The 9,852-nt window shown below is 34.1% G+C and overlaps 1 protein-coding gene across 4 annotated transcripts in view; it reads right to left on the reverse strand.

Annotated features, from left to right (window-relative positions):
* Positions 1-7,868, reverse strand: part of LOC139490090 (uncharacterized) — a 36,514-nt gene extending 28,646 nt beyond the window's left edge. For 2 of the 4 annotated variants that reach the window (XR_011656250.1, XM_071276943.1), the window contains exon 1: positions 464-635. The gene's annotated coding sequence lies outside the window, so the exon portion shown is untranslated. Of the gene's footprint in view, positions 1-463; positions 636-7,810 lie in introns of those variants that run through there. The other 2 variants (XM_071276954.1, XM_071276950.1) reach the window with 2 other exon arrangements.
* Positions 7,869-9,852: the final 1,984 nt, after the last annotated feature.

Below are 9,852 nucleotides of genomic sequence, written 5' to 3' on the forward strand. Positions count from 1 at the left end.
TTCCAAGGCCGTCAGTCGGCAGCAGAAGCGACGAAGCAGCACATCTATTTTGGGTGGGCAAATATCCACTTTTTGATATGGGACGAGCTCTGACATCCCAAGGCCCCAGCTTGTCTGGCAAAACAGCCGTTGGACGTCAGAGTAATCTCGGACTAGTTTTGGTTATAATAGTGTATTGCTTTATTTTATTGTTTCAGATCAAAGGGACCAAGCTGTTAAAAACAATAATCTTCTGTGTTTTTCATTTAAAATCTTTAATGTTTTACTTACACCAAAACGCCCCACCAAAACAACAATCATGATTTTCCAATTATTTAACTGGAATTTGAATTAAAATTGGGCTCGAACGTGTAGAGTACGAACGGACCTTGGGTGCGAACGTGTAGGGTGCGAAAGTGTATTGGGCGCGAACGAACCTGATACCAAGGTGTATTATTATCTCCCATTGGTTTGCCATACCTACCTATGTCTATGATGAAAATTATTCCGTGTTCGAATCCTATCTTTCTTTATGTTTCTTTGTTTTGGTTGACCATGTGCAAAGCTAGGTAAAGCTAGAGACTATCAGAACGGGGTCCTGCCTCACTGATTGCCAACGCTTACATTTAGATTGGTGCATGCCATCAGGGGAAATCATAGAGATGCCATGTGAAATGATTTGAGAGGTGATGGTTGATTTACAAGGGCGATAACTGTGTTAAGCATTGTACAAAGTAATATACGGAATAAAATGACGGACATATATTCCGAATCAATATTGGTGTCATACCACCAATTAAAAGCCCCTATCTGTTCAACCAAATTTTACAATTTTCACAGCTTTCTAAATATTTTACCTTAAGTTTAACTTCATAGAAACCAGGTATATCCTGAATCGTACATGTATCAGCTTTCTACATGCCAATTTCCAACAGGTGTTTAAAATCATATAAAAAAGAAAAGGTGTTCCGAATAGATCTAGAGGTACCACTAAAAATAACCCCTGGTTTTCTGGAAATCTTAAACTTTTATTCTTCTTCTTCTTTAAGGTCAACAAGGCTTCAATACTGAAGAATACATGTTGTTGCGCATGCGTGATTGACAAAAATTTATACAAAATTTATAAAAATGTTTTATAATAATTGGAGTGTTTGTATTTACAGATTGTGATTAAAAATATATGTACATGTTTTGTTTGAAATTGTTTATTTGAAGCTAGAGAGAACAGCTGGTGTTAGCTGATCTCTAAAGCTGTCAACAGTGGTGGTTTCAATTACAGTTTGTGGTAGTAAATTCCATTGAATAATTGTTCGCGGGAAGCAGTATGACCATTTGTATGTGTCCTTGGAAGTTTGGGTGTGTCTGTATGTCTGAGTATGATTTTGTCTTGTTCTGCTGTCTGTTTGTTCAAGAATATGCGATGGAATGGCAACAAGACAATGTATTACTTTATAAAATAAAATAAGTCTGGTTTTTAAGCGTCTCTCAGATAGTGGTGGCCATTTCAACTGATTTAGCATGTTTGTGACACTGCTCGTGTAATCGTAGTTGTTGTGTACATAACGAGCAGTACGTCTCTGTACCTTTTCTAATTGTATCTGTTGTTCTTTCATATGGGGGTCCCAGACACTACAACTATATTCCAGTTTCACTTTGGGTCTTACTAGTGCCTGGTATGCTCTTGATTTTGTTTCTGTGTTTGTAATTTTTAAATTTCTTTTTAGAAAACCAAGTGATCTGTTCCCATTTGATACTATGTTGTCTATGTGTTTGTTCCACTTTAGATTTGATTGTAATGTAATGCCTAAATATTTTGCTGATGTAACTGATTCGAGAATGTGATTGTGGAGGATGTAATTATGCCGGTAGTTATTTTTCTTTTGAGAGATGGAAAGGTTTGTACATTTATCAGGGTGTAATGCCATAAGCCAATCTGACTCCCATCGAGCTACTGAGTCAAGGTCGAGTTGTAGCTTATGACAATCATCTTGTGTTTTTATTTCCCTGTAAATTATGCTGTCATCAGCAAAGAGTCTAAGTTTACTGTGTTCTAGATATTCCGGTAAGTCATTTATATAGATAGGAAACAGTATTGGGCCCAATACTGTTCCTTGTGGTACACCAGATGTTACGGGTACTGAGGTGGAGGAAATGCCATTAATGACTACCGTTTGTGTTCTGTCCTGTAAAAATGCCTGAATCCAATTTAGTGTGTTATTTTCAATACCATAGAATTTGAGTTTGTAAAGGAGATGACGATGTGAGACTTTGTCGAACGCTTTAGCGAAGTCCATTATGATTAAGTCAATTTGTGTGTTGCTATTATTTGATCGTGCTAGTTCCTGAATGAAGTCTATTAATTGTGTTTCACACGACCTTGATTTTCTGAAGCCGTGCTGAAGATCGTATAATATGTGATGTTTTTCAAGGTGAGACATGATGTTACTTGTAATAATATGTTCCGTTAGCTTGCAACATATGCAGGTTAAAGATATTGGCCTGTAGTTTACGGGTTTGTATTTTTCCCCTTTTTTTGAAAGCTGGGGCTACATTAGCATGTTTCCAGTCCTTATGTGTTTCTCCAGTATCAAGTGACTTTTTAAATATCAATGTAAGAATTGGTGAGATTTGTTCCTTTAGTTCTTTAAGGACTCTGCCATTGATATTGTCCGGGCCGCAAGCTTTATGTGGATTTATGTTTGACAGTAATTTAGTAATACCTGCTTCAGTGATGTTATTTTTGGCATTTTTGGGTGGGGGCTTTTACCTTTGTCTGGGATGTTATCATCTGTTTCATCTGTAAATACTGATTGGAACTGTTGGTTTAAAATGTTCGCTTTTTCCTCAGTGTCGGTGACTAATTTGCCGTCTTTTTTCAAAGGTGCAACACCAGTGTTATCAGATCGTGTGCTTTTGATATAGCTGAACAGATTTTTTGGTTTAGCTTTTGCTGTTTCATATTGACCAGGTTCGTCTATTGGTATGTCACAGATCATTTTTTCAATAGTCAATAAGCGTAAACCTATATAATTATATTGTCTTCACAGTTTAAGTTATATACTTTAATTTATTCACTTTATCAGTCTGAAAAAGCGGTGTCTTCTGGCTATTCCTACATAGGAGATTAGTGGAAGAACAATACATGTTGTTGTTGCAAAATATGTTGTTTTAGCCATTAGTGTTTAATTTGGTCAAAGGTAAATTTGCCTGTGCATATTAAATAAGATTTATTATTTATATCTAAAAAATAAGATTTTTTTGTTTGAAAACATGCATAAAGTAATAATTTTAAGTATTTTAATACCATGCTATTTCTAGAAAAAAAACTAATTGAATGAAAAGAAAGTAAAAACATTGGAAAAATAAAAATAGAATAAAAGAAAAAGTAGTAAAATCATTTAAAAAGTCAAGACGTGGAGACAGATGTTACTGGAAATGCTCTACCCCGTAACTGCCCTGCTACTATCAACACACACAACAACATACTAAACAAAGTGGATGCTAATCACAACCATCTCTTAGACATAATGCAACTCAGAGAAGATGATGTGTTATAACGTATGTAATCTATACACATGGAAAAAAGTATTGCAACACCAAATTGAAATTGAAATTAAAAAAACACTCTTTATTCTTTTTTATATATAATTTGTTAAAATAGAACTAGTTAAACATTTTTAAAATATCACATGAGTTTGATCAAAAGTTATCGACTCGATGAGTTCTTATCTGCACATGCAGCTACTGTACTCGTAAACAGCAAAACATGTGTTTGTATCCTCATTGTTTTCAACACTTAAATAACCAAGTTTATAAAGTTATGTGATTGACACCTTGTTATGGGTCCTCCACAACTCTTAACCGCAGCAAGATGGCAGATTATCAGCATGAGAGAAGCAGGAATGTCGCTGTGACAACCGCACGTATTGTTGGTCATCACCAATTCACTATTAGTCGTTTTGAGAATACAATCATAATAAACGATGTTAAAGACTATCCGAGATCAAAAAGACCTCCTATGCCATCTGCTACGAAAAATCAAGCATAATGAAGCTTGGTCAGAAAGAAACCCATTGCATACCACACGATCCTAAAATGAGAGTGGTGGGCATACAGGAGCCTTTTAACACAAATTGTTCGAGATCGACTCATCGCTACTGGTTATCGTGCAATAAGACCATATCGGGGACCTTTGCTTACGAACAGACACACAGTTACCCTTATCCAATGTAGTGCAGATCTCGCCATAATTGGAAATTAGCATCGTGGAGGAAGATCCGTTGTTCCAATGGAATTCGGTTTATCTTCCTTGGCTCGATCGTAGCCCAGATTTGAACCATATCGAGCATATATGGGACACTTTTAGGCGTAATATGCGTGAAAGGACACCTCAGTCCAAACACGTGATGAAATAATCAATGCCCTTCATCAGAAATGGTTGCTGCTACCTTAGTAACAAATTGGTCGATTTATGGCAGGAATCAGAAGACGTAAAGTGGAGGTTAACCGTTTGAATTGAGGCTGCGCACAAAGTGCTAATTCTTTGGCGTGTAACGATCAACCATGATGTGAACAATCATCTTAAGATCAATTTTGAAATGTCTGACATTGTTAAGTTCGACTACAGTAAAAGTTGTAAAATGCAGTTTTGTGTTCAAAAAACACTTCATTTTGTTATTAAAATTATGGTTAGATAAATCATTTTTTTTCAAACATTTTGTGGAAAAGAATTTGGCCAAAGCAGTTCTTGTCGTACACACATGATAACACATACTGGCGAAACACCTTACACATGTGATGTATGTGGTAAAGCATTTGGTCACAAAAGCAATCGTAATAAACACATGAAAATCCATACTTGGAAAAATAAGATGTGATATTTTGAAAAAGAGTTGGCAGAATTAGTAATTGTCTGAGACATACAAAAACACATACTGATAAAAGAAGACCTAAAATGTGACGTATGGGTACAAGCTTTAGTTCCGACGGTTATTATCGTGAAGACATTATAACCCATACTTGTGATGAATAATTGCATGCACATTTACCTGTATCGGTAAATAATTTAGTGGAAAAAGTCACTTTTATAGGCACACGAGAATTCATGAAATTTACAAAAGTGGTGTACATGTATTGAGTGAAGGATTAAGTGACAATAGATACACGAGAAATCATGAATGTTATGATCTTTACAAGTGTGGTATGCGAAAATTCATACATGTGATCACCTTTATACAAGTATGTCCTTCCGATAACGTTCATATAACACTGGTACTCAATTTTTGTAGGAGTATGTCCTTCCGATACATTCATTGAAAACACTGATACTAAGTTTTTGTAGGAGTATGTCCTTCCGATAACGTTCATATAAAACTAGTACGAAGTTTTTGTATGAAATGTCCTTCCGATAACGTTCATATAACTCTGGTACTCAATTTTTGTGGGAGTATGTCCTTCCGATACATTCATTTAACTCTGATACTAAGTTTTTGTAGGAGTACGTCCTTCCGATAACGTTCATATAACACTGGTACTAAGTTTTTGTATTAGTATTTATACTGCACTCGTTCTATTTGAGCAGTCAAAATGCGTTGACCGTATATTTCTATGTCATATACAGTCACTGACCTGATATCACTTTTCCTCATGAATATTTAAATAGAAATTGTCGAAATTATGTTTAATTATTCATACGACCTCTTCAACCTGTTCTTGTTTTCAATGTAAACAACAATGCGTTAAACGACTCAAACTTGTTTCTTTTGCAATTTTCGGGAAAACATAATTCACTTTTTAATATTTTTTTGTTTGCAACCTATAAATCATTATGTTTTATGTTTATTGTTGATATTTTAGTCTGCAACGAATTCGTTCACCATTGATTGCGGTAATGATGTACATTTCATCGTGTTTTATATTTCTCCGTCTGTGTGATATGAGGCCTTTTTAAAGGGGGATTTTCCCCAATATTTAAATAAAAAAAATAACATTAACACAATAAACAACAATTGAAAATGTTTTTTTTTAGATTGCAGTATAAAGACAATAATAGTGCATTGACTTGACATATCAACGATATAAGGATTCGGCCAGAAACGGGGAAAATGCTCGGCACAGCCTCGCATTTCCCCGTTTCTAAGCCTCATCCTTATAGCGTTGATATGTCAAGTGCACTATTATTGTCTATGTCCTTCCGATAACGTTCTAAAAAGACTTGAACTTACTTATTCTTGGGCTAGACCTTAACAAAACGTACATATAGCACTTTTACTGCCTACTAGAAGTATATGGTAGTATCACCCCCTAAAAAGCGGTTATAAAGGCGTGCACTTTCGATTGAATTTCCAACAGGAATGTCCCCTTATGAGTTATTTACAATGCGATGTTGAGGGTCCGCCATTTTTGTTTACAATCGTAAACAATGGTCAATTTCAGAGTATCATTATATGCTAGTTACTTGGCTCTGTTGTACATACTAGAAATAAATGTTCAATATACAAAATACTAAAGTGATAGCACATAGTCATAAGTCAGAATTCTTTCTTGGTTTCATATTAAACTAATTTTTATTGAGAGCGACATTCAACACCTTCTATCTGGTTTTGTAAGTATCAACCTCGTTGAAGCGGAAATCATGCTGGGAAATGCAAGTTCGGAAATATATTATCAACTGGAAAATGTATACCCGGCGACGTCCACTCTGTGTTTTTGTTATATGTATTTCTACTTGTATCCATCTGATGAGTTGAGCCTTTTTCAACTGTTTTTTTTTTATAGTTTGTTCTTATGTTGTACTGTTACACAACTTTCTTAGCTTAACGTTATTCTTTAAAACATAATGGATGTTTGCTTAACATCCAGGGTCAAATATTTCATGCTCGTTAAAGTCGACATCATAAACGGTCGCGTTATGTGATACAGAGTACGGAAAATCTACAAAATGTGAATTTTTCGAAAAACTAAGGATTTTTCTTATCCCAGGAGTAGTTTATACCTTAGCCGTATTTGACACAACTTTTTTTGGAATTTTAGGTTCTCAATGCTCTTCAACTGCATTGTTTAACCCCGCCACATTCTTTAATGTGCCTGTCCCAAGTCAGGAGCCCGTAATTCAGTAGTTGTCGTTTGTTGATGTGATACATTTGTTTCCGTTCTTTCAATTTTTTCTGAGACTATTATCCTATTAAGTTAGTAAGTTAGTATAATAGTCCTAGATTTTTTGTACATAAATAAGACCGTTAGTTTTCTCGTTTAAATTGTTTTACATTTCATTTCGGGGTCTTTTATAGCTCGCTGGTGGTAAACAAGTTACGACCATCCGGAGATAGGAGACAACTCTAGGGATAAGTTGTTCTTTTCCGATTTTCCCGCAGTAAAAGGTTTATTCGAGCCAAACCAATTGTCTCATACATACTATTCGGCAGTTCGGTGATATTGAAATCAAATTTGATGTATAAAAACATTCCAATTTTCGTAAAATAGTCATATACAAATTCGAGCATGATGGTCGTTACTAAAAAAAAAACAAAAATGTTGAGGATGGTCGTGGCGAAAAATTGTGATGGTCGTAACTCTGTTTTAAATAAAGTCGAATATAAAGGCGAGTCAAGAGTTTAAACGTGTCTTTTTACAGGCATCTATCTTTATCAGTTAAGGATCAATATATACTTTTTTCAGCATTGTCATATGATAAAGCTGTAAACCCATGATGTACATATTTTTGTGATTATCTTTCATAATAATTCTTTGGAAGTTTCATTCGACGAGTAACTTGAAGACAAAAATAGTTGTATCATACAGAAATCACGTTCATGTTTAGTTTTTAGCTCACCTGACTCATCACTTGGCGTCTGGCTCCGTTTGTTAACTTTTACAAAAATCTTCTCCTCTGAAACTACTGAGCCAAATTTAACCAAACTTGGTCACAATCATCACTAGGGAATCTCACAAAGAGCAAATGCACGTCGAGTTTAATGGGGACTATTGAACATGCACAGCGTCACTCAAATTAAATTCTCTGTTGATCAATATCAGAAACGCATGATTACTTCGAAAAGGCAATACTAGCAAAGAGACAAAATATTACACCTGTAATAAACAGTACCGTAATGTCTATAAAAATCAGTGTAATTTTTTACCAATTTTTAAACAGGGGTAGGGTCCAGAAATTAATTCCTGTGTATTATACAGTTTTCAATGAGATATTTTGCATAGTAGAATGAAGTCAAGCAATGTTCAAGTAACTAATGCGGCAAAAAATATTAAATTTCAGAATTTTTTTATTACCGTATAATGGTTGTTATATAATTTATATGTTTTTATTCTATAAAGCATCATGAATGAAGTTTCATGCAAGCACAAATTTGTCCTTAAATGTATATGATGAAGGGCCGGAAATATTTTTTTATGTTGATCAAAATTAGGGGAAATTTTCTGCGAAATCGTAAGGTATCGTGAAAACCCCGAAAATTCACCAAGAAAAGCCATGGGACCATATATATTTGAGTGTGGTAAAATCACAAATAGATATCGAGCTTCAATTAGACAACAACAGTTTTTCCATAATTAGTTTATTAAAAACGCCTTTTAAGGAGATAATTGCTAAAAATAGCATTGCCGGCAATGGGGCCACCATTTAGTACTTTATATTCTTCACTGCATAATATATCCCTCAAAACAACAACTGATATTACTTCCTTAGCGGATTTTCTGTTTATAATTGATACATGTACCCTTGTAAATGATTACAAAAATGTATATTGAGCCAGAATATTTATTTTTCTTGTGTGATAAGACTATTATAAGATTGATAATTTTAATCTAAATGGGGGCCAGAATATTTATTTCTAAAATCTTCCAGACCCCACCTTAGAACCAAATGAATGTCCACTTACATTTTATGTGATTTTGTTAAAAATATATGATAAACTGATTAATACATAACTATTAACATTAAGTGGTAACATTTGGTCAAATTATACATCAGTATGTTAAAACAGTTAATTTTTATGTCTCCAGCATCGAATGTTAAATTATTACAGATCAATACATAGGAGTGGTAACATTAGTCCAGAACATATGTTCAGTATATTTATAATTTTATATGTGATATAAATAAATAAAGACAATTGATTTATTTTCTCTAGTTTTCTATATGCTACAACGAAAAAACACAAATTCTGTAATGCAACAAAACATACACAAGTATGTTAATGTTTTTATATACATGTTACAGGTGTAAGTAAAAAGACCAATTTTATATAAAATAAGGAGCATTATGTGTGCTCAACCCACCCTAAACATGTTATTTGAATTACAAACAAGTTTTGAAATTGTACGAATCACATTGATTTTTAATGTAATGCTCCGACTTACAATACTGCACTATATCAATCATAAATTCCTAAAAATGCCCCAAAAAGTGAAAAATATACAGTAAAGTTCATGTGGAATTTTCATTTTCCACTCATTCCTTCATTCCAATTTTGACTGTGTCGCCACCAGCATTCCACAGTCCATCAGTACAACATTTAATTATTTTAAAAGTAGGAGTGCTCTCAGAGTCACAGTGGAGTGGTAATGGAGACATAATAGTTGACATTTTCTCCACTCCACCAGGATGAGTGGATAAATGAAAATCTGCCTGAGCTGTACTGAAGAATAGGAAATGACAAACATGTTGGTAATTTTACATGTAGAAATGTGAGTGTTGTTGATTATTTTATTTCTACCCCGTATTTTAAAAAATGTATAGATGATTTTACGGTTCTTGAATTTAGTAAATTTTATTCTGATGTTCACACCCCCCTTAGTATTGTGTTAAAAAAGAAAACAAATCTTGATAATCATGTTAATCAAAATGTCCCTATACAT

This window comes from Mytilus edulis, chromosome 1 (genome assembly GCF_963676685.1).
Source record: "Mytilus edulis chromosome 1, xbMytEdul2.2, whole genome shotgun sequence".
Lineage (NCBI taxonomy): Eukaryota > Metazoa > Mollusca > Bivalvia > Mytilida > Mytilidae > Mytilus > Mytilus edulis.